General features: G+C 45.3%; 1 protein-coding gene across 2 annotated transcripts in view; it reads right to left on the reverse strand.

The window, feature by feature from the left end:
• Positions 1 to 25,602, reverse strand: part of CREB3L2 (cAMP responsive element binding protein 3 like 2) — a 97,564-nt gene that overhangs the window by 41,680 nt on the left and 30,282 nt on the right. The gene's annotated exons all lie outside the window — the stretch shown is intronic.

Below are 25,602 nucleotides of genomic sequence, written 5' to 3' on the forward strand. Positions count from 1 at the left end.
GGACACAAACTCTAACGTGAATAGATCATCCAGAGCTTTGAATGAAGTCACTGAGACACAGTGGCCGGTTATCCGTGGCCGTGCAGCACGCTAACCCAAAGTTTGGTGGCTTAAAGAAGCCACAGTTTATTATGTCTCATCTCTTGGTGGCTTGGCTGGGTGGGTGAGCTGATTTCTTTTGGGTTCAGTGACAGAACCAGAGTGAGCTAGAAGGTCACATGGGAGCCAGGTTGGGCCAGGACAGGAGACACCTGGGCCTTCTGCTCAAAGAGGCGTTCTTACGCTGGGATTCCTCACATAGTGGTAGGAATGTCCCAGGAGGGACAAAAACAAAGCTGAATGGCCTCCGAAGTCACGCATCACCCCTCCCACTACATTTTTTTGGTCAAGGCGATGACAAGGCCAGACCAGATTCAGGGGGGAAAAGCAGATTCCACCTCTTGATGAGAGGAACGGCAAAATCACATCGCAAGAGAGTGTCAACAGTGGTTAGCATGACTCACCAGGGGCCATCTCTGGAGCTACCCACCACGGTAACAGGAATACTTTTCAAGAGTTATCCTGGCCCTGGCCGGTTGGCTCAGCGGTAGAGCGTTGGCCTGGCGTGCGGGGGACCCGGGTTCGATTCCCGGCCAGGGCACACAGGAGAAGCACCCATTTGCTTCTCCACGCCCCCCCCCTTCCTCTCTGTCTCTCTCTTCCCCTCCCGCAGCCAGGGCTCCATTGGAGCAGGGATGGCCCGGGTGCTGGGGATGGCTCCTTGGCCTCTGCCCCAGGCGCTAGAGTGGCTCTGGTCACGGCGGAGCGACGCCCCGGAGGAGTAGAGCGTTGCCCCCTGGTGGGCAGAGCGTTGCCCCTGGTGAGCATGCCGGGTGGATCCTGGTCGGGCGCATGCGGGAGTCTGTCTGTCTGTCTCTCCCCGTTTCCAGCTTCAGAAAAATACAAAAAAAAAAAAAAGAGTTATCCTGTTATTCATAGCCAGGTGCCAAGTTCAAAGTCATCAGCGGCCTCTCCGGTCTATTCTCCCTGCCACCTGGACGAGGTTCCTCTCCAGTTTTCCCTTAGTCTCCTTAATCTCTTTTCATCCTCCATCTCCAACACCACCAACTCCCTAGCCCCCACCATACCACGAAGATGACACAGGAATAATCTCTACGTGTATTCACGGCAGTCCTACAGCCCTTGGCCCACACTTTCACTCTGAAGAAGCCGCAGCCCCACTCACTCCCCCTCCTGGATAGGGGGATATCCCTGGCAGGAGGATCTGTACAGCAGGGCTTCATAACCTTGGCACTATTGACGTTATGAACTGGATAATCCTTTATCATGGGAGTAGGGTTCTTCTGTGCATTATAGGTGTTTAGCAGCAGCCCTGGCCTCTACCTGCTCGGTGCCAGTAGTATTCCCTTAGCTTTAAAAATAAAAAATGTCTCCAGATGCTACCAAATGTCCCCCGGGGGGGGGGGGGGATCCTTGGTTTAGAACCACTGCTATAGAGTATATTAAAAATATAATAATTTAATTCAATTGAAAAGACTATTTTGATGATAGCTATTAGTGTCACTTCTTCTTTCTGAATGTCCGTCCCCTGAGTCACGGACTAACATATGTCATCCTTACTAATTAAACTTTAGGGCTGCTTCTGGTATAGATTAGGAGTTACCAAAGCAGATACAGCAGTCCTGGCTGGCGGCGCAGTGAATAGAGCATCAACCCAGAGAGCCGAGATCACCAATTCAATCTCAGGGTTGCTGGTTCGAGACCCTGGTCAGGGCACGTATGAGAAGTAATTAATGGGTGCACAACTAAATTGAACAATGACTTGATGCTTCTTTCTCTCTCCCTCCCCCCTCTCTCTCTCTCTAAAAAAAAAAAAAGAGCAGATACAGAAATAAGAGAACTGATTGCAAATGGTGGTACTTGGGATGGGCAATGAACACTCTTGGGCTTCACATGAATAAGCCCTACCATTGAACTGCAGTGTCAGTGAAGAGGTTGTGACTATGACTACAGCTTAGGGAATGGAGAGCAGGGGGTGACCCTAAGGTGAGAGCTCTCCAAGCAGGGTAGCTAGCTGTAGGGTGAACCTCCCCTGTAATCAAGGAGAGAAGGAGACAGCAGCACACAGGAGGACCCTGAAGGCTAGGTCCCTAACTAACGCAGAGCTAGATTACTGGTTTCCACCAACATCCCGAACAGGAGAAACAGCGGCATCTCATCAGGACAGAACGCAGGGAAGTCACAGGACTCGGGCTCATCCAAATAGACACCAGTCATCGGTTAGAACAAGGAAGCGTGATCGGGAGACGATTCTCTACATACAAACACACTTAAAACTGAAGGGTCCTTGGGAACTTCCAAGGTGAGAATTCCCAGATGCCAACTGTCCGCATTCCAATTCCCAGGGCAGTTTTATTTTAGTTATTTTATAATGAAATAGTTAAACATCAGAAATATTAAAGAGAATAAATAGTTCCATGAATAATTCTGTATTCATTCCTATGGGGGAGAAATCTTTTTTCATATTTGCTACTGCAACTTTCCTTTTTTACTTTTTTTAAATGAAGTAAAACATGAAGGGACTGTTAACACTCTTACCCAACCCTCTTCTTCCCTCCCAAAGTTAACTAGTACCCTAAACTTACTGTATATCATTCTGGTCCACACTTTTACCACACAGGTAAGTTTCCCCTGCATACATGCGAGTTTTTAAAACTTTAAATTAGCACCATGCCTCACACATCCTTCTGCAACTTTATTCTCTCCAAAGAAGTTGTTTAGATTTATTCATGTTTCTACATGCAACTCAATTCATTCATTAAAACTCCTGAACTGCATTCCACCCTGAGCTCACCAAAGAGGCCAGTGCTACTCCGACATTTGTGTGTTATGAATCCCCTGGGGATCTTAAGACATGGATGCTGACTCCCAAGTCCAGTGGGCCTGAGGGCCCGCATTTCTAACCAGCTCTCCAGGATGCCACGGGTCCGCAGCTAGGAGCAGAACAGCTTCAAGGCTAAGATTAGAACCCAGGTTCCCTCGACTCCACGATTACCTGAAGTCAGGGTCGGACCCCCTGAGCAGCTCCCGAAAGACAAATTTACTGGTTGCCTAATGGGAAATATTATGCAAGTGTCTGATGATGGTGTTTCTTTCAAGAGCCAAATTAAGGTAACAAGAAAGGGAAATAAGTAACATGGAATGTAAAATGCAAAAGCAAGAGTTGAACTCAGTCCCTGCATTTCCAAACCATGGTTCTGTCCCCTGAGCTACAATGTCAGCTCCGGCCAGCTGTGTTGGCCCTGCTAGCCCTCTGGAGTCCTGTTCTGTCCTGAGCCCGTGCTTTCCCACAGAAGATGCCAGGTTGGGCTCCTCGGCTGCCACTGTTTTCCCTCCCCTGGGCAGCACTAATGAACGCTTTCACGAACATCCCCTGGATAACCAATAATAAACCTTCTCAAACTGCCAGCCGTCCCTGAACGCCCCTTACTTTGGATTTTGTAGTAATTATCAGGTTACCAATTTAGCCCTAAATGATAATCAGTCCTGAAGAACTCACAGGTGTTATCAAACACAGTATGGTAACCTCCTCTCTGGGCAAAGAACCCCCTGGGAAGAAGGGACCGTCTGTGCCTACTCCCCCTGCACACGCAGGACCTGAGCAAAGCGGTGAGCACCGAGTGGTTTCCAGGGAGACTCCAGCGATCGAAAAGATAGGCCCAGCCTGCCCCAACCAGATGCGATGACTCAGCCCCGCAAACCAGCCCCAGCTGGGTGTCCTGGACAGCTGTGGGCTCCAAGGCACAGCACACAGGTCTACATCCCGCCGCTGGTGCCAGGGTCGGCTGGAATCGGCCCATCCGTAATGCCAGCCAGTGCGAGAGGGGCATATGGTCCTGGAGCTCCAAAAACAGAGAAAGCAGCCAAGTGAGCTGCAAAGAGGGAGCCTGTCTAGGTCCTGCACCCTCCTTAGCAAAGGACTGCTCATGTGAACCCAAGGGTTACACGGTTTTCATTGAACTCTTTCTAGGACCTGGACACAACAACATTTCACCACTCGACAGAACAGTTTAGTCAAGCTTGACGGGTTTACAAAGTCCTTTCATAGCTTTCCTGTCCACCGATGCTCACCACGATCACACTGTCCAAGATCTCAGCCTTCTGTACTGGAGCTAAGTGAGGAGTGCCAGACCAGAGAGAGGACAGGAGATCGAGTCCCGGCCCTGCACTTCCCGGGGTCACTCCAGCTCCTCAGGACTCGGTTTCCTTGTCTGTAAAACCTTGCCTCTCTCTGTGTCTGCCTCTCTCTCTCTCTCTCTCTCTCTCTCTCTCTCTCTCTCGAGGGGAGTGATGGTGTGTACTTTGGACTTGATCAGTAGTTTCTCACCTTTCTTTGATGTGTGGACCCTTTTGAGAATCTAATAAAAGCACCCCTGCCCCAAGAAAAGCCCGCAGGCACTACGCACAAGCACCCGCAGGACTCCAGGCCGCTCGCCCACCCCCTGAAGCCGGCCGCGGTCAGGAGGATTCTAAGGATCCCTGGTTAAATACTCCCAGCAGAGGGCTAGTAATAACACACAAGTAGTATGGGTCATTGCTAACAACCTATTCAGCTCTAATACTCTATAATTTTCTAAAATGTTGCAAGCAATAGAAAATGGAAGAGCTTTTTAACTTAGGAAAAAGAGGGGAAACACCCTCTTTCTGCTTCACAGGTTTTTTTGAGCTTTGTCCCTGCCACCCTGCCCAGCAGTGGAGCGGGCTGGGCACAGGAGGTGAAGGGTGCAGGCCCCAGACCTGCTGGGGCGCCACCCTCTGTGCCCCACAGTGGCCCCATTCTCCAGGCCTGCTTCCTGGAAACTGGCTGCCCTAGCTGCTGGCCTCCCAAGGATGTTTCGCCCTCAGGCAGGGGAAGAAGGGTTTTTAGTGAAAAATCGCAGCTCAGAGCCTTGCCCAGAGCACAGAAGTCTCCAAAGACTGGAGCCATGGATGTAGGGGATGTGGTGGGGGCAAGATAACCAGCACCAAAGCCTCAAAGAAATGCAGAGAAATAATTTAGAAGACAGGTCTCAAATTCTCTTTAGAAACCAAGGTTTCCCTCCAGCAAAACAGGACTTGTCTGTATTGCAACAGGAGGGAGGAGGGAGGAGGGAGAAGGGAGGAGGGAGGAGGGAGGAGGGAGGAGGGAGGAGACAGAGAGGAGAGAGGAGAGAGGAGAGAGGAGAGAGGAGAGAGGAGAGAGGAGAGAGGAGAGAAGAGAGAAGAGAGGGGAGGGGGCAGGTGGGGAGGAGAGGGGAGAAGGGAGAAAGGAGGGAGGAGGAGGGGGGGAGGGGGAGAAGGGTGGGGGAGGAGGGAGAGGGAAAAAGGGGAAGGGGAGAAGGGAGAGGGGAGAAGGGAGGAGGGAGAAGGGAGAAAGGAGGAGGGGGAGAGGGAGGAAGGAGGTGGGAGGAGGGAAGAGGAAGGAGGGAAGAGGGAGGAGGTCCGCCTTCAAGGAGAGCACACCGTAGACCTGAGGGGTTCTTCCGCCTTGTGTGTGCTCTGTACACAAACCACACAGAACATGGCCAGATGCCACCAGGAGGGAAAAAGGAGGCTTTGTCAAAACCACCAGAAAAAAAAATGGCTCACAAGTAAAACCCTATTAAAGTAAAATTTCAAGGGGACCCAATTATTGTCTAGTACCAAAATTTAGGCACATTATCTATTTCTCTAAATAAAGAAACTTGAGGCTGAGGCCTGGAACTCTATTGCACAAGAGATTTGGAAGGTTTGGGGTTTTGTTTTTTTTATTTTTTTGAGTGATTATTTGCTTTACTGAAATTTTACAAGCCATAGCAGAAATTGTTTTTTAAAGAGCCCTATTCCAAAATGTATATACTTTGGTTTGTGGTATCCAGGTGAACCTTTCTTTGTAAAGTAAGTATGTGAAATACATTAATCAAATTATAATGGCAGCAGTGAGGGATGTTTATTTAAAGCAGTGGTAGTCAACCTGGTCCCTACTGCCCACTAGTGGGCATTCCAGCTTTCATGGTGGGCGGTAGCAGAGCAACCAAAGTATAAATAAAAATATAGATTTAACTATAGTAAGTTGTTTTATAAAGATTTATTCTGCCAAACTTAGCAAAAATCTGACATAAAGTACTTGGTAAGTAATTATTATTATATGCTTTAACTTGCTGTAACTCTGCTTTATAAATTTTATAAAGTAAAGTTACTTCCCTACTTTATAACTCACCATTACTATGGAACCGGTGGTTGGTTAGAAAATTTTACTACTAACAGAGATACAAAAATGGGTGGTAAGTATAAAAAGGTTGACTACCCCTGATTTAAAGGAATCCTCTCTTAGGCCCTGGCCGAGTAGCTCAGTTGGTTGGTGTGTCATCCAGAGAGGCCAAGGAGGCAGGTTCAAGCCCCAGGCAAGGCACATACAAGAAGCAACCAATGAATGCATAATTAAGTAGAAAAACAAATCAATGTTTCTTTCTGTGTGTCTCTTCCCCTCTCTCTAAAATCAATAAATTACAAAAAGGAATCACCTATTATAAATCCATTGGTAGGGTATATTTGGTATATTTGTTGTAAAAAGAAATGCCCCTAATTTATGTAAATATGAATTTTTACAGATGATATTTGCTTCAAGGGAGACACACCCATACTGATTCTTTTTATATTAAGTAATTTATCCATCATGAAAACAAGCAATGTGCACTTTCTCCAAGTGCAATCCAATCCTGAATGGCCTATAGCCGTTCTCAGTTTAACAATGTGAAAAAAAGAAAAATTCCTTGTTTTGTTTTATACAAACAAATCAGTTATGAGATTAAGGGAAAAACACCCAGAAAACAATCAGGGTATCCCTCATATCCTTCAAGCAAGGCATAAGCTAAAATAGTCATTGTACCCTCTTGCGTCCTATCCTAAAATAACAAAGGTCTGGTATTTTGCCAATCCAGAAAAACGGCTGATTAGGATACCAGGTTCCCAATCACAGACTCATGAAGTCTGAAGGAAGAAGGGAAATGATCTGGGCCTAATTTGAGCAAATCATGGTCCAGGGCAGTACATCAAAGCAAAGAGCTGAGGCTTAATCTCTTTACACGGTAGATTCTGTAACAAGAAAGATGGTGAGTTAACATAAGGACCACCAAACAAATGACTTCCTGCAAGGAATTCTCTGAATACGACATATGTTTTGCAATGAGATAATCCTGTCTCTGAGTCAAGACCCAAAGCTTGACTTGTCAGGGGAAAAAAAAAAATGAAAGGAGCCATAAAGTTTTCAGGAACAATTAATGACATACTCCCTCCAACCCTTCCTTTATTTATAAGCCAGATATGTCATCCAAATGACTGAGGTGCTCTCACCCCTAGAGCGCCACACTGGGGGGAAAGGGAGAGTATCTGACGAGGGCCAGGCACTGTCCTCTATGTTTAAGTTAACAGGGAGTGACTCACTGAGGGAAGGCACCCATTCACCCTGAGATAAGAGCAACAGGGATCCCACAGGTCGAAAAACCCTAGGCCCCAGCAGATTCTGGCTGAAAGCCATCTAAATGTTTGCTCTGTCAGATCTCACAGGCATGCCCCACCCCTCTGGGGGACTGGCCTGCTCAGACATCCCAGAGGATCTGAACCATCGGACGCAGTGTTTTGTGCACTGGACTCACAAGTCAGAAGACATATGCCCCGGATCAGTGCTGCCCCCACTAGCAGGGGCCTTGCGCAAATCTCACACTGTTGACTCCTTCTGAAATTAGGAAAAATTCAATCTGCCTTCCAAAACTGCTGTGAAGATGAAATGAATGCAGAGAGAGTTTGACCCAGACATAATGGGATGCTATGTTAAGTGAGAATGAGCTGAGAACCATTAGCAGGCCACGAAAATGTGACAATTATTCACAAAGGTATTTCTGACCTCCATCCTGACTAGCCAGTTATCAATGGCAAATGCTGAGAACCTGGTAGTCATTGGCTGTCTCCTCCTGCACGTTCCTTTCTCTCACAATACCCAATCAGCCAAGGTAATAAACCCGTTTCCATCTCCAAATGCTACTAGAATCCAGGAACTCTGCAGCCGGGTCAGGACAGAACATCTGGAGGCCGTGAGGAGGGAAAATCATCAATTAGCTCTCTGTTACCTTGCCCCATGGCCTGCTCCAAGCTAAGCCATTCATTTCAGTCCCATTACTAGAAACTCGAGAGATTAGAAAGGCAAGCTCCATTACTTTTAAATAAAGAAGATAAAAAGATGTTAACCAATCCTCCCTGCCAAAAAAAAGCGCAAATTTTGATGTTTCTCTACTCACTTAAAACAATTCCTTTCACAAAGAGCTCAATAAAATGTTAGCTATGTTATTGTTGTTATTACTACAAATCATGAAGCATTTCTCTGACCTGTCAGCTACTAACACTAGACAAAGTGATGAGGCTTGTGAAACACCATGTATTCTTAGTGGTCTCATGCTAGATTCTGGTTGGCCTATTTGCTTATCAAGGGGCTCAACGATCAACGATCAAGTCATCAATTCATAATCGATCGATCTCCCTTTCTCCCCTTTGAAAACCAGGCCCGGCTATCCAGTCTCAGATATCATACCCATGTCTCTCGGTGCCCTTTCATTTTGACCAGAGAGAATAATTTTTATGCAAACCTCTCTTTCAATCTTTTATAAGAGAACTGGTCACAGACAAACTGGATTACCAGGTTTTTATCTTGGTGGCACCCCTACCAAAAAAAAAAAAAGGTAAGAAGGTAAGAAGGTAAGAATGAGATCGTCAAGGGAGAAAAAGTGAGCAACATGGTTGGGAGAGAATGTCCTGGACATGCTCAAGAATCCTGAACCAGTCAAACCCTTCCCACATGATGGCCAGTTGCAGGCTCTCGGGTTTTGCTCCGGAAATGGAGTCCAGGTGCAGAGAAAGGTATTCCTCTGGGCATTTTTGCCACTAGCATCATACCTATCATCTAGCTATAGTCTTGCCCATTCTCTTCATTTGAACTCAGAAGAGTTGGAGAATGTCTAAGAAAGGTGAAAAAAAAAAAAAGGCCATGATCTTCTCTTTCTATGAAAGACCATAAATAGAACCTAGTGACCTCAGAGATGTTATGAGAATAAGCCACAGAAGTCCCTCTGAGAAACAGGTGCAAACACCATCTGTTAAAGCTTATTACCAAACAGCTTAATTGAGCATTTTTCTCCCCAAAAAGAATTTAGAACAATGCTTGCACACTTATTTTTTCATGATTTGAGAGTGGTGGATAACTGCTTATTGCATTATAAATTGGGAGCATTTGCCTTCCGATCATAAAAGATTCTTTTCAGTTACTCATAAAGCCCATGGTCTCAGATACTACATAAGGTTTGACTATAATAATGAGGCCCTGGCTGGTTGGCTCAGTGGTGGAGCACTGACTCGGTGTGTGAAAGTCCTGGGTTCAATTCCCAGTCAGGGCACACAAAAGAAGCAACCATCTGCTTCTCCACCCTTCCCCCTTTTCTCTCTCTCTCTTCTCCTCTTACAACCATGGCTTGAATGGTTTGAGCAAGTTGGCCCCAGGAACTGAGGATGGCTCCATGATCTCACCACAGGCACTGAAATACAGTAGTTCAGTTGCCAAGCAATGGAGCAGTGACCCCAGATGGGCAGAGCATCGCCCCCTAGTGGGCTTACTGGGTGGATCACAGTCGAGGTGCATGCAGGAGTCTGTCTTCTCAGGCTCCCCGCCCTCTCACTTATAAAAAAAATTTTTTTTTAAAGAATGTAATAATGAAGCAATGCCTTGGTGTGGGTGGGGGAATATGTTGGACAGAAAATCAGCAAAGCTTCATTAGTCAATAATATAAGAAGTCAAAAGGGCAGCTGCTATTGTAGCAGAGGAAATGCTCTATTTGGAATGACAAGGTTTCAGTTGAGACCTAGCTCTTTCACAGCTTGGCTCTGTGACCTTGGGCAAGTCATGGAACCTGTCTTGAGTTTCTTTCCTCAGGATATAAAATAAAAAAGTAAGACAAGCTGGTGTCCCAAGACCCCTGCAGCTCTGACACTCTGAGATCAGTTATTATATCAGCAGCCGAAGGGAATAAAATCGCCTGAAAACAAATCTTAGGCCTGAGTCAGTGTTCCCTGAAACTCCCTCTCTGCCCTTTTCTGAGACTCTCTTGGCAAAGAATTCATTCCCCTGAGGATGGCAGAGCTAACAGCTGGATAGGACTGGCTGATTTCCGCCAAGGAACAGCTGGTCTATGAGACAAACAACTGGACGGACTTTTATAAAAAAAAAAGAACTCATCTTTTGCAGGCCAAGTATAGATGGAGGAAATATCAGACTTAAAAACTGTTGCACTGTTTTTCCCTGACCCGCACCTTCTTACGTGGACCAATATCCCTCTAGTCTCAGCTATGCAGAACTGCTATGAGAAACGGGAGAAACAGAAGGCACTAGGCAATTCTAGAAAGGCCCAGAAAAATTCCTGGCCCTTGTTTCATGTTTTCTGCTTCATTCCTTAGAAGAAACCCAAAGTTCTGAAGTCTTTAGGTCTCAAGCAGACCATGTTGGCAAAAGTAAGAATATGATTGTAGGTTAAAAAAAAAAAAAGACCCTGGCCTGTTGGCTCAGTGGTAGAGTGTTGGCCTGGCGTGCGGAAGTCCTGGGTTCAACTCCCAGCCAGGGCACACAGGAGAAGCGCCCATCTGTTTCTCCACCGCCCTCCTCCTTCCTCTCTGTCTCTCTCTTCTCCTCCTGCAGCTAGGCTCCATTGGAGCAAAGTTGGCCCAGGCGCTGGGGATGGCTCTGTGGCCTCTGCCTTAGGTGCTAGAATGGCTCTGATTGTGGCAGAGCGATGCCCCGGATGGGCAGAGCATCGCCCCCTGGTGGGCATGCCAGGTGGATCCCAGTGGGGCGCCTGCGGGAGTCTCTCTGACTGCCTCCCCATTTCCAGCTTCAGAAAAATACCAAAAAAAAAAAAAAAAAAAAAAGAACTGCATTGGTTAGGGCTGTTCTGCCGATTACAGGGTCCTGAGCACTAAATGCTTGTAGCTTCCCCTTTGCATCATGCTGACAGCCAAAAATGCTACCTTATGCTTCTAAAAGCAAAAGCAGCTCACTTTCAATATGTAAGCTCAGCTGGATTGTGAGAAATCTAGATATTAACTCAGGTTCTTTCTGTGGGTCTGTTTTCATTATTTATGTGAAATGCAGCACTATGTCGAAAAATTCTTCTAATGACCATCTGCGTCATTGAGTGGTATCCCCTCCACGGCCTCACGACCCACCAACACCTGAATGTCCCCATCCCCGTTAACCTAACACTCTAAACATTTGCAAAGCTCAGGTCTCTCATAGGTTAAACCTCTACCTAACGTTTAAAGTTCTGGGCTCGTCATAAATAGTTCCTTTCCTCGCTTTCGCTTAAACCGAGTTTTGCCACCAGCAGCCCATATTGAAGGGCAAGGGAAAGAAAAACAGCACCTCTGTGGACAAACCTGTACACAGTGTCTGCGTGGAGAATGAAGGGGCAGCCAGACCTTGCCGGCCCGTGATGCCTGCAGCAGAGTAAAATCAGTAAATTGTGCCAGGGCTAATGCTCCAGTCCCAACAAAGTGGTTTGTTTGTTAGGGCCGCTAGCTTCACAAAAGAGGGATTTAAAAACTCTACCCTGTAGCCTTGGGAACAGACCAGGGGAAAGGTAAACATAAGGCACACATTTTGCCTGTGTGAGCGGCAAGGGCTGGACCAGCGTCAGATGGGGGTAAATGAAGTGAGCTGCAGGTGAAAACAACAGGATCACGCCCACTTAGAAAATGTCCCTGATCGAAGGTGGTGAACCCTGACCTGCCAGCGATCGACTGTCTACCGGAAACTTAAAATCACCCATAGAAGACCGTCTTAATACATGACTGTATACCTAAGCAAGTAGATCTATAAAATGTTATTGCAGAAAGCTATTTGTAAACCCATGTTCACAAAACAGATAGCCTAATAGAAATGTTCGCCTTATAGATCAAAGTGGAGATATATGACAAAAACTGAACGCCCTCTATTTTCAGTTATAAAAGAATCGACTACAAATGAGATCGTGTAGAAATTTATGGACGGCTTTCTGGCCAACAGCTGACAGTACTCCAGCAGAGTATAACAGGTGTGTTTTTTTATTCTTCTTATCTAGATGTTTTACAATAAAAACCTACAGGTTTTTATACTGGGGAGTGGGGGGGAGCATTTGTTGTTGTCCTTGTTTTAAACAGACTCCATCTAATCAAGTTAAGTGAGACCTGGTTTCCATAGTCCTCGGGGAACAAGGAACAGTGGGGATCACAGGATAGAGACAACAGTTTCTGCCCCCAGGGTGATGTTCTATAGTTCATTCCTGATAATAATGATAATAATATAATAATAATACACCAGTGGCAGGTGCGGGCTTAACAGACAGACTGCTATGCAGGATAATCATACCTCATTTTTCCCCCGAAGCTTTAAACGTCTAATGGACAAAAATCACCTCTCTCATTTTGCCCTCTGCGTTGACAGCAATTAGGACCCACGACGAGCAAGGTCCCTCCCAGGGGGCATCCAGAGTTTGTCTTTACCAACAGCTTCAGTCAGGAACTCCAGAAGCAACAGCATAAAAAATGCTGTTAACAGGCTCCCCTTTATTCGCCCTCACCTCACCAGGGTGGGCCCTGCTCTGTTTCCCAACAACTGCGTTACCCATAACATGTTTTCTTGTATAAATCAGTATTTCCACCCTTCACCACTACAATTAAGCTTTTATCCTTAAGACTGTATTTGATGGTGGTTTCTGTTCTCTCGTGACTTGGAGCCACCAGCCACAGATACCTAAAATAATATCTTTGATCCTGCATTCCAACTCCCCTGCGCCCTTCTCAAATTACAGTCAGCACAGACAAGCACGGGCCGACACCCTCTCGCACCCACTGTAGTAGGCTGAATTCTAAGGTGTCCCCAGGTCTCCTGCTCCCTGGTGGACATATCCTAAGATCCCGTTGAGTGTGGCCTGTGCCTCCTAGAATGATGGCTGATATTCCTGAGAGTGTCCGATTTCACTACCATGAAGATAATTTTGCATGTGCAATGAAGGTCCCAGTTCAGTTGACTTGGAGTTCATCCAAAGGGAGATTCTCCTGAGTGGTTCTGACTGAATCAGGGGAGCCCTTGCAAAGAAGAGCTGAAAGCTACAGATACAGAGATCCTTCTCCTGGGCTGGAGGAGGCAGGCCGCCAAGGGCTCCACAGACACCACGTTCTATCAACAACCCCGTGAGCTGGAAAAAGGACCCCACACTCTGCGGAGGAGCTGACGCCTGACTGCGGTTTGGTGCGTGAGACCCTGCGCGGAGGGAGGATCTGGCCCCGGGAAGCTGTGAGCTAATGCGTGCTGCTGTGTGAAGCCACCAACTTGGAGTAACCTATGTAGCCACATGAAACTGATATGCCCACCAACTGGCCACGTCTCTGCGCATTCTCTTGCCCACACTCTCCTTGTCCACGCTCTGAGGATGTTTATATGCAGGAAAACTGCACCCTGAGGATCAGTGTAAGGCTGGAGACTCTGAGCCTTTCATTCAGCCTCAGACTGGGGTGTGTGGCCCTGATTACCCACCTCCTGCTCCTCCCCACGCCCCCATCCCACCCCTACTGGATTCGTCTGAGGCACTCCACCCAGCTCTTCATCCTGATGCTTGGCCTCACCTCCTCTGTCCACTCCTGGGAAGTGGAGCAAAAATGGCAGCTGTGACTTCATACCTGGCCTCCCAGAGCACAGATTTATGTCTGGTTCCTGATAGTCTGGCCAAGACCAAGTTTATTAAAAAAAAAAAAATTTTTTTTTACAAGAAAACGAAGGGGGAGAAGGAGGAGGAGGACTTTTTGGAATGAAAGCAGACACATTTACATAGGACACATTTGCAACTTAACTAGAGGCTAGTGACAGCCTGGTTTGGCTGGGGCAGCTCCTGGAATATGGACCCCTACATCCTCTTCCTTCCCCAGCTGGCCCTTGCAGGAGGCGCAGGCTATGCCCATCTCCCTCTGGCATGACTTGAGCTGGAGTTGGCACCTTCCTAGCTCTGGAGTCCCCTCCCAAGTCCTCTAGCTCTGGCTTCTAGCTGGATGGATGAAGGAGGTACTTCCCCATCCGACCTCAAAAATTCCTCTCCTGGGTCTCGTACAGGGGACCTTACAACACAACACTTCTGCTTCACTCTGTGCTCCTGGGTCTTAGTCTTGTTCTCTGATCTCTTGGGCTTTGATTCACTTAAAATGTTAAGAATTCACTATGTGTCAGACCACTGTGCTAAATTCTAGAGATTCAGGGATGTTGTCATATGGCTCAGACCTATGAGGTCTGCCTAAAACATGCTAACTAGTCCATAATTGAGGCCGGTACTAAATTATTTTACTAATATTAGCATGATACTATATAAGTATATTATTATTAACATTTTATTAGTATTATATCTTATTTAATATTAGTTATATATAATTGGTATATTATTCCAAAACTCAATTCACGGTTCAACCTATTTTTCTCGGCTGGTGCCTAAGCAATACCATAGCGGGGTCCAAAGCTGACCTGCACCTTTTCTGTTTCCTATCCGTATACTGTATAAAGTTGGAAAAACAAATGTAATAGAATTCCAGTGTCTAAGTGCCATCTCCCTGCTGACCTCTCACTATCAGATACCCACTGCAACAGGAGGAAATAAAATACTGAATGACCTTAGCCAACATGATCAGTAGAAGTAAGTATTAACCTCTAAGAGGGTCCTCCTGACTACTCAAATGTGTGCTGGGCTCAACCCAAACCCTAGTTTGAGTTTTCCTATAGAATCCACAAGCATGAATATTATTAGTGTTTTACTGAAAAATAGCCTCATGAAAATAAGTTGACCCTCCCCATCCATGCATCTGTCTTAGACCCCGAGCTCCTAGAAGACACCTCAGCTGCATTGCAGTGGGTTTGTTCTGTGACCTGCACAACATGATGGACAAGCGGCAGCCACTCAGATGAGTTCTGGTGACAACAATGAAAGCCGGCAATGATCCCTGGGTATTACTCACGTCAGTGTTGTTAAAGATGGCTGTGTATGAGTCACTGGAAGTATAATGGGACATTCACACAGGAATAGGAAAAATCCCAAACAAGTTATACGTGAAGGCATCCCTTTTTTCTCACTGAGAACTGTGTCTACAGCTCATCAGGGTGCAGAGGTCACCAGCCTAGGGGTAATCTCAAAGGCCAAGATAGCAAAAACAGACATTGTTTTCTCTCAGAAAGATACCAGCTATCAAAGTTCAGAAAGAAACAGTCACTTGAAGCTGGAGTTTAGCATTCAGATTATTGGCCCATCCTCCCGCCACTGTGATGTTTACGGTGACACTTTCAAGGGCCCTCTAGTCGTTGGGTTTTATTTGCTAATGTCACACAGATGTTTAAAAAGAACATACTGGAAACTGTTGTATAGGTATAAGCTGAATTCTTAAAACATTTGCTAAAGGACCCACATATTCTCATTTCATTGCAAAATTATCGAGAGAAAAGGAATCTTTTTACACTCCCTTCAACCCTAGTAATTCAACTGTTGGCTGCTTGGGAAGGCTTTATCTAGCTTGGGGACCTTATACAAGTCAGCTTCTTATATTTCACTTTTCTCATCAATAAGAGGCTAGTGTACCAGTGTTACACTAGCTTCTTGCACACCACTTATTTGATCTGGGTCTGTTCATCAAGTTTCTTTTGTCGTTTTATTCAACAGCTAACGTGTACATAAAGTTTGTCAAAAAAAAAAAAAAATTCCAGTGAAAACATGAGAAAAAAAAAAAGTTTGTCAACATCCCAATCAAGATTCGGAAAAAAAAAACAATCTAAGGAGACTTCATTAATGTTTATTTTGAAACATTTCTGTTTCTACCACTAGGAGAATATAGTGTGTTACGGAACACCGAAACTAAATAGTGACATTAGCCTAACCTGTGGTGGCGCAGTGGATAAAGCATCCACCTGGAATGCTGAGGTCACCAGTTCAAAACCTCAGGTTAAGGCACATATGGGAGTTGATGCTTCCTGCTCCTCCTCCTTCTCTCTCTCTCTTTCTGTTGCTCTCTCCCCCTCATCTCTCTAAAATGAATAAATAAATTTAAAAAAAGTGACACTAGCTGAGACACTCACCCACACAGAAGCCAATGCTCACCATTTATTCGTGTATTCGATGCTGGTGCTATTGGGGGGTGGTGATCTCCAGGCAGAATTGCGAGAAAACAAAGGCCACTGACTAGATTACTTATTGATTTTCTCTAAGAATCTATTGATAAGCTCCTTACCATCAGAAGTATGGCGAGGTAAAAAGGCTAGTATATTAGTTCATGAAATCTTCACAACAAATACATGAATTAAGTCATGTATTGTTTCCCCCATTTTACCAATGAAAAAATGCAAGCTCAGAAAAGTTTCATAACTTGGCCAAAGCTGCATACCTGAGAAAAGGACAGAGCCAAGGAATCATAACCAGCTCCCCTGACTGTGAAAGCCGCTCTCTCTCCACTCCCCCATATGCCTCTTGAACCTCCCCGGTGAAAATGTGGGTGGCTGTTATCAGGTATGTGGGCATAGGAGAGGTAACTGCATTTTCCAGTTAGTATCTGTTCTTACCAAGCAGGCACTGGTCAAAAAAAGGAACAAGATTTACTCTCTGGGCCTCTGCTATAGGCAAAATGCCTGACAGCCACTTCAGAAAGATTGGTAAGGTCAGGTGAGCTTACCCTCAATTCATATTTGTGTCTTTTTTCTTTTCTGTTAAAATGAAGGTAACAATCCCATCCCTCTCAATGGGTCATGTTAAGATCAAACGACAGAGACCATATCAAACAACTCTGCAAATGCTAAAGCCCTCATAAACGTAAGTTGGAATTATTACCATTACCCCCGACTGCACCGCTGAGGGCTGTTCCTCACCTACCCGTGCATCTGAGCCTTTTCCTAGTAGTGTATTTTTCAGGACTTGGTCTGTTTGGGGTGGGGAGTGGAAATGAACTGTGGGAGCCCCACAGACACCAGAGTAGAATTGTGTCAGTGTCCCCCTTCCAAAGTGAGCCATTTATGTAATCACGGCATAGGCAGTCAGAATAGCCAATCCTCACAACATGCAGATCAGCTGAGTTGCTATGTTTGTAACCTATCAATACCTGTGGTGCATTCTCAGTCATTCTCAACTATGCCCAGAGCGACAAAAACCTGTTTCCTCAAGTGTATGTTCTCAGCTGAAGTTGAATGAGGTGACCCTCCTCCTCCTTGTTCCAGACTCAGACTACAAACAACTACACGGAACTTTCCAGGGTCCATTTAGTGCCATCTGTTTCGCATTTTTGTGCTTTGGGATGGTGATGGTGCTGTTTAAAAATGACCCCCATGCTCAGGGCTGAAGGGCTGGCTAGTGTTTCTAAGCTCAAGAAAACAGTGCTGTGTCCTAAAGAGGGAATCTGTGTGTTAGGTAAACTCGTTCAGGCATGAGTGAGGGTGATGTGCGCATGAGTCCAATGCCAATGAATCAACATAATATGTTAAATAAGGTGTTTTTAAACAGAATCACACCAAAACAAGGTTACATATGGTTGATGCAAATGTTGTGACCAGAGGCCCACAGGAACCTACTTCCCCTAGGGGCAATGATTCAGTACTCACTAACTTAGTGTCCACAGAAAGTTTATCAAGCATAACCACCTCCAAACAGAGAATGGATTATACTTAGGCATTAAAATTGGTAAATACAAGCCTGACCAGGCAGTAGTGCAGTGGATAGAGCGTCAAACTGGGACGTAGAGGACTCAGGTTCGAAACCCTGAGGTCGCCAGCTTGAGTGTGGGCCTCTCTGGTTTGAGCAAGGCTCACCAGCTTAACAAAGGGTCCCTTGGTCTGCAGTAGACCTTCACCCTGGCCAAGGCACATATAAGAAAGCAATCAATGAACAACTAAATGCCACAACAAAGAATTGATGCTTCTCATCTCTCTGTCTGTCCCTATCTGTCCCTCTCTCTGTCTCTGTCACAGAAATAAATAAATAAATAAATAAATAAATAAATAAATAGGTAAATACAAAATACAAAGTTGGGGAAGCATGGGAAAATAGCATTACACCTTTGAGGGACTACTTGTCAACTATCTAACACCATATACGTGACCTGGACGGGGAAGGAATATACAAACTAGACAACAGCATATCTAGGTTAGTGGAAATATGGAAGGCTTTTCATATTTCTCTAACTAAAGTAATGTATTTTCACAGTTTAAAAATAAATTTTTATTTATTTTTTAAATTTTTTATTTATGGATTGAGAGAGAGAGAGAGAGAGAGAGAGAGAGAGAAACATCAATTTGTTGTTCCACTTATTTATGCATTTATCAGTTTTTTTCTTGTATGTGCCCTGACCAAGGGATCAAAGCCACAACCTTGGCATATCATCAGGAGGATGCTCTAACCAACTGAGCTACCTGGCCAGGGTTAAAAATAAAATTTTAAATAAAAAATAACAACTACAATTAATATCTGTGAGGAAACTACACAAGTCCGCATTGTCAATGTCATGACTAATGCTATGTTAGGCAACCAGCCCAAAGGTAATTACAGACGTTGGGAGGTCTAATGAGGTTTGAGTCACTTTTCTGAGAAACTTGAAAATGATTTTCCTAATAAGGATCGGACTTATCGTCCAACAACATTGAAGGTTCTCTTCCTGTTGTGATGTCCACGATTGCTGCCCTATACCCAGGCTCCTCCCCTATTTCCCCACTGCTGGTATGACGTCACTCCCAGCCCCTCAGATTCTCAGCCCCCTCACCTCAAATGTCCCCTCAGAATGGCAGTGCTTATGCCTCCAACTATAGTCTTGGGCCGTGTTTAATAATCTTTATGGCATTGACCATTATCTGCAATTATTTATCTGTTCCACCTTTAACTGCCTGACCTCTGCCCCTCTCACTGGACTATTCAGGGACTGTCATCCAGCTCATTGTTCCATGGCCACCCTACCCCACCCCACCCACCACCACACCTACAAGGCCAAAATCGTCAATAAATATTTGCTGACGTACTGACTCTTAGGTTTTCCTGATTCCTTCTTCTCCTCTGGCCCCAAACCAGCCAGGACCATTCATTTACCTGTCTGTCTTATTCTAAGGAGGCATTTAGGAACACGTCCATCATGTAATAAGTCTCCTCAATTTATACTTCTTGATGAGTCCATCCAGGTTTATTTCTGGGAGACAGCAGGGCTCAGAATTAGAAATGACCTTCTCTGGAACTCACCGCTATCAATTCGCAGCGAGGTCAGCCTGATGTTTTGTTGAAAACCTGCTTAACACTCAGCTGACAAAGTGCAACTGCCCGTTCCTCTTTCATGACCACAGCACTGCGAACGCCTTCTAACCTCTCTACACACACTCCGGTCTGGCTGCAGTCCTGCGGACTGATGGAGGAGTAATAGTGTCTGAGGTTCACTGTTGGTTTATGTTCATGTTCTTTAAAAAGGGCCAGCAGGTTCTGGAGATTATTAAGATAAGGGAAACAAGCTAGACAGAGAAAGATCAGTGCCATGTGATTTCACTTACTTGTAGAACCTGATGAACAAAATAAACTAACAAACAAAGTAGAAACTGACTCATAGAGACAGAGAACAGACTGGCAGCTGTCAGATGGGAAAGGGGTTGGGTGAGCTGGGTGAAAAAGGTGAAGAGATCAAGAAAAAAAACTTACAGACAGCAGTGTGGGGACAGAAGGAAAGAGAGGGGGTGGGGAGGTGGAGGAGAGTAGAGGGGGATAGATGGTGATGGAGACTTGACTTGGGGAGGTGAACACACAGTGCCATTTATAGATGATGCACTGTAGAACTGTGCACCTGAAACCTGTATAACTTTATTAAGCAATGTCACCCTAATAAATTCAATTTTAAAATAATTAACTAATTAATTAAAAGGGCCAGCAATCCCCAACGCATGACCCTCCTGAAAGGCAGGTGGGTGTGCAGTTGTGAAAAAGACCTTTGGGTTGGAAAGGACCATCTCGAAAAGTGACTGCGAAGAAACCATTTTATCTCTGTTGTAAAATGCTTTCTTCACTTGTGCGTTCTCAAGCCACAAAGGACACGGAGCTGTTTCTAACATCACATCTTCATCAGAAAGCAGGTGTAATAGAGCAAAAATGCTCTACTTAATCATGTTTTCATGATGGTCTCTAGGCAACCGCTTGATGATTGATGTGATCAGGGGTTTTCACACAGCCCGGGAATATCACACAGTCCTGTAACTCAGCTGGGAGGAAAAAGAAGCAGGGGCCCGTGAGCTGCACACAGGGAAGAATAAATGAAACTTTCTTGATGAGTCATAAGGAGAAAAAAGTCCAGTCACTCTTAACAGAGAGACAATCAAAACCTTGAAAGGTTCCCTACACAGGCTTCCATCTAGGCTTTTGGAGTTGCACAAGCAGAACTAGAATTCTGCCCTTGGATCTCGAGATGTGAGTTGGATTTGTTCTACCTACGCATGAGGGTTAACTAAAATGATGTGGACGAAAAAGGAGGTTCTACGGAAAGTAACCTCACAGGGTGAGCTGATCAGAAATCCCTAACTGGGCAGGTCATGGAAGGCTGTCTCACACCAGGCCTCTATCTTCTGTAGTGAAAGGGTTTTAAGCCCACCTTGTCCATTGTGCTTGTGCATCTAGGTTAAACACACCTTTGAAATGCCCGGCATAATACTCCTCCAAGGTGTAACCACCCGCAAATAAGCACATAATCTCGTTAATGCTCCTGTAATTCAACCCAGGCCTTGCTTTCTCCCACCTTCGTGTAATCTTCCTTCATTCCAAAAGCATAAAGAAACTGCAAAACTGTCATTCTCCAAATAACACAGTGATAGTTATTTTATTTTGATTTGCATTTCACTAGCCCGGTTCTGAATGCTATGATGAGTACACACAGCACAGTGCTTCCCCGGAAAAATCAAACAGTGAAACAACATTTCCCAGGGTTGGATGAGTCTGTTCACCTTTTTCTAGGAAACGGAACCAGCAGCTCGAGTTCACAGGAAAGTGGTGAAGTTCAATTAATGCTGTTGTGCGGAAGAGCTGCTTTTAGAGATGAGCGACATTTTGTTTTGTAAAAACAGAGGCCTTTCTCAGAACAGCGTGTATGGATTGAATCCCTGAAGGTGGAGGCATCACGTCTAGTGTCTTCTGTACTAGGCCAGACCTGTGACGTCTTGAGGAGCTGTTAAAACTGAATTAGCCTGACCAGGTGGTGGTGCAGTGGATAGAGCGTTGGACTGGGATGTGGAGGACCCAAGTTTGAAACCTCGAGGTCGCCAGCTTGTACGCGGGCTCATCTGGTTTGAGCAAAGCTCACCAGCTTGAGCCCAAGGTCTCAGGCTTGAACAAGGGGTCACTCACTCTGCTCTAGCCCCATGGTCAAGGCACATATAAGAAAGCAATCAATGAACAACTAAGGTGCCGCAATGAAAAACGGATGCTTTTCATCTCTTTCCCTTCCTGTCTGTCCCTCTTTCTGTCTCTCTGTCTCTGTCAAACAAACAAAAAAAAACCAAAAAAACCAAACCCTGAATTAATCACTTTCTAGTTTTCTCCTTTATCCAGGCCATCACGGTCCCTATCCTCCACGGTCACTGAGAGGAGTAGGCAGCTCCCTGACCCCTCCTCTGCCTTCCTGAGGCCAGGGGGAATATAGTTCCTGAGGTCCCTGGGGTCAGTGGGAATATATACTGCTCACAAAAATTAGGGAATATTTCAAAATGAATATGAAATAATTTTTAAAATTTTTTTGATTTTTTTTTGTTAAACAAGAACATCAAAAAAGCAAATAACAAGTCAAAGAAAGTTGTTTGATTATGCAAATGAGATGCAAAACCAATTTTTATTTCATTGGTGAAAAAGCTGAAAGTACTGGAGTATCTGCATGTTCCCTGATCCCCTAATTTTTGTGAGCAGTGTAGTTGACTTTAGAATTTACAGGCCAAAGACCATTCGGGAGGTTTGTGTTACCCCAGGCACGCATGGCCAAGGGTATGGCTAACAGACTAAGACAGTCAGCAGTGCATTCATGTTGAAAAGAGCCCCACTGAGTTTAAGACTTAGAGACCTACCAGGGAGATCTCCACTCCAGTATCTGGGGGAAACGACTGGCACGTCCACTCTCTCAAAATGATCGGGGGAAAAATCCTCAGCTACTTAAACTAAGCCAGCAGCTTGAGGTCATCCGATGGAGTAAAAAGAGTTGACAATAATTGTAGTTAAGGAACCAGTTATCTGCTTAGCACATGCTACAATGCCAGGTCTAAACACTCCACGTGACCCCGTTCATTAAGGGCAGGGCTGGGGTGGGGCAGAGGCGCCCTTTTCCCCACACACCTTCTGTATCAGAGGACAACGCAAACGCTGCTCTTGAGCTGGAGCCACCTGGGCAACTTCCAGCGAGACCGACCAGCTGACACTTCCCCACACAGCTTGGTCCCTGCTTAGATCTGCGTGAGTGGATCTGGTCAGGGATGAAACCCAAGGAAGGCCCAGCAGGGTCAGGGTCAACTTCAAGTGCCAGCACTTTATAAACTTGAGCTCTGGCTGCCATATAAGGGAAGTAATAACTGAAGCATCACTTTTCGGCCTTCAGAATACCAATTCATGGGTGGGGGGGAGGAACCAAATTAAAATTAAAGCAGAAGACACTAGGGTAGACTTGAGAAAGAATCTATTGAGTCCAAGGAACTAGCATCAACTTATCAACGAAAACTGCATCTCTGGGAAGCCTGAAAAAGATGTCGTTAGCCCTATGCAGTTCCTCCCATTAAGAGGTGGCCTCATCTCTCCCTGTTCCCCCGCTCCCCCTGCTCTGGGCATCCCTGGCCTCCTCAGTGCCCCCTCCCACCCCACCCCACCCCCGTGCACTGGCACGCCCCTTCCAGAACTGCTTTTCCCACACATCTGGACAAGTGTCCCTTCACCTGCACTGCCTTCAAGTGCAGATGCCGCAGGAGCAGAAAGGACTTCCCTGACCAGCCTATGTCCTCGAGCCATCCGTCACCTTCTGAAAAATTACACCTGTGGGCGTGTGTGTCTTCTGTCGCCCTCACTAGCACGCCATCTCCCTGCGGGCTGGACCATTGTCTGCTTGGCTCACTGCTGCACCCCAGCTCCCAGAATACAGTACCAGGCACAAAGCGGGAACTGCATAAACATTTACTCAATAAGTAAACTCCGCCCCCTTCCACTCTCAGCATTGCCCGTCACTCACACACGCAGACGTTTTCACTGAGCGCTCCTAACCTGGAGTCCGTCTATGTCTCCTTCCTTTTCCCGTCACACCAGCCCCCTCCTTTAATTCCCTTCCCTAACCCAGAACCTTTCACCCCAACTAAAGTCTATGTAAGTATATGGTCTAATATGCCATCTTCCAATTTGCTGATAAAAAAGATGACAGACACAGCCCTCCTAAAGCCTACCTTTTTCGGCTCTAAGCCAGATACCCATGGTCTTGACTACCTCTTAGCAAATCCATGCTACCCCCTAGCCAGCCTTGCTTGCTTCCTACCTGCAAAGGATGTGTTTAATAATCAACTCTAGACATTCTCCAGGTATTCAGGTCACGCTTTTCACTTTCCAAATAGCTATACTGGGCTCACCTCGCTCTACTTTGCCGGTAACCCATACTTCACTTTGGTATTTCTTATACTGATTTTTAATAATCCATGTGACTTCTCGTATTTTTCTTAGGATAAGTATCAATCCCTCTCTCTTGTAGATACGTTCTTTTGAAATCTGAGCATACCAAAAAGTTTCCCAGTGACTCTCTGGTGTCATCTCCCCCATCTTTCTATTATTTTTTCTGTTCTTTGTAGACTGAATTTAAATTTTCTTCTAACTTCATCCATCATGAACTATATTTATATTAGAGCCCTTGGCCATGCAGCCTACCTAAATTTTTTTTCCCCTGGATCATTTGAAATCCTCCTCCCTAAATTTTTGATACAGGAATGATTATGTTGAGGTGTTGCTTGATTTGTTTTTATAACCTGAAACTCAATATGGTCTTCTTCCTCTTAGTTTGGGGTTTTGGTGAGTTGTTTTTTTTTGGTTTTGTTTTGTTTTTAAGCCTATTTTACTGAGGATTTGGAATATCTGTTGAAGAAAGAAAAGCCAAGAAAAAATGACAAATGATGACAACACCAAAATATGAACTTATCAAAATCTATTTTGAGCAGAAACAAATTCCTAGAAAGTCTAAATAGCCCCCCCTGACCCACTTTAAAATGATCATATTAAAGAAACCCTCATTTAGTCTACCAACAACTCTCTACCTTAGCTTCCCAAACACTTGTCCCTATGGAATCAATCATGCATTTTGACAGGGGAATGTTTTCCTCAGGTGTTCACCCTTCCCACACCCAGCACAGGTACTGAAGCACCCAAGGCTAGACTGCATCAAATACAAGAATGTTAAGCCACCCAGCAACGCCAGATCACTCAGGGAAAGGTTTTCTCTGAGCTCCCTGCCCCCCAGGGAGGGGAGGAAGAAGACAGCTGTGATATGTAAAGTGGCCAGATACTGAATTATCTGGACAAACTGCTTCCAACTTCTTCAAATTCTACCCTCTTCTTCAATGATAGAAAATCACAAACCACTGGTGATTTTGTTCCACAAAACGGCACTGCCTATGTAAAGACACTGGAAATGCAGACGTCTCAGAAATAGAGTTAGATCAAGGGCCCTGTGGTGGGTGGTACCCACAACTGTTCAAACTGTTGCCAATTGCAGTAATCACCCATCCTTCAGATAACCAACAATTTTCCTATAAATAGAAATGCCCTTCTCCTCCCTCTCTCAAACACACATCATTCACGCACAAGTACACAAACATATATCCGCTTATACTTATTGCAAAGAGACAAAAGCCCCCTCCCCCAAAAAAAGAGAAAAAATAATGTGGAATTCTGCCAGTTTAAGCATTTGATTTTTTTTTATCCTCTAGAATAATTAAATTAAATCAATGACCAAAGCCACTTAATTTTGAGGCTTTGGAATCTACTTCTGAAATATTAGAATATTATTATTCAAATGTTACCAGAACCTGTAACAACAAGAAATGCTGTTCCCTCTCTCTGACATCCTGAAGGCTGATGGCCCCTGCTAATTAGACATGCCGGTTAACTAGAGAAATTGTGCATGAGGCTTGAGCAGCCCTTGTTAGCAAAGAGGTGGGGAGACAAGCATAAATAAGGACTGCTTTTCAAAGATAGACAGGAGTCTCCAGAACTGAATTAGGATTATCAAGGGTCAAGGGACCAACCAAGTTCAAAGGTAGTTAGAAATTTCGGCTCTTCCTTGAATCCGTTCCTGACAGCTGTCTACAGTGTACACCTATCCCTGCCTCGCCCCTTCTCCTTTCCGTTGACAATAAAAGACACTTGAATTCCAGACTGCCTTAAGATAGATTTGAGGATTAGTTCTCCTGCCTTCTTGAGCAATAAACCTTTCCTTGCTCCAAACTCTGACATCTTGAATACTGGCCTTTCTTTTGAA

This window comes from Saccopteryx bilineata, chromosome 2, assembly GCF_036850765.1.
Source record: "Saccopteryx bilineata isolate mSacBil1 chromosome 2, mSacBil1_pri_phased_curated, whole genome shotgun sequence".
NCBI classification, from domain to species: domain Eukaryota; kingdom Metazoa; phylum Chordata; class Mammalia; order Chiroptera; family Emballonuridae; genus Saccopteryx; species Saccopteryx bilineata.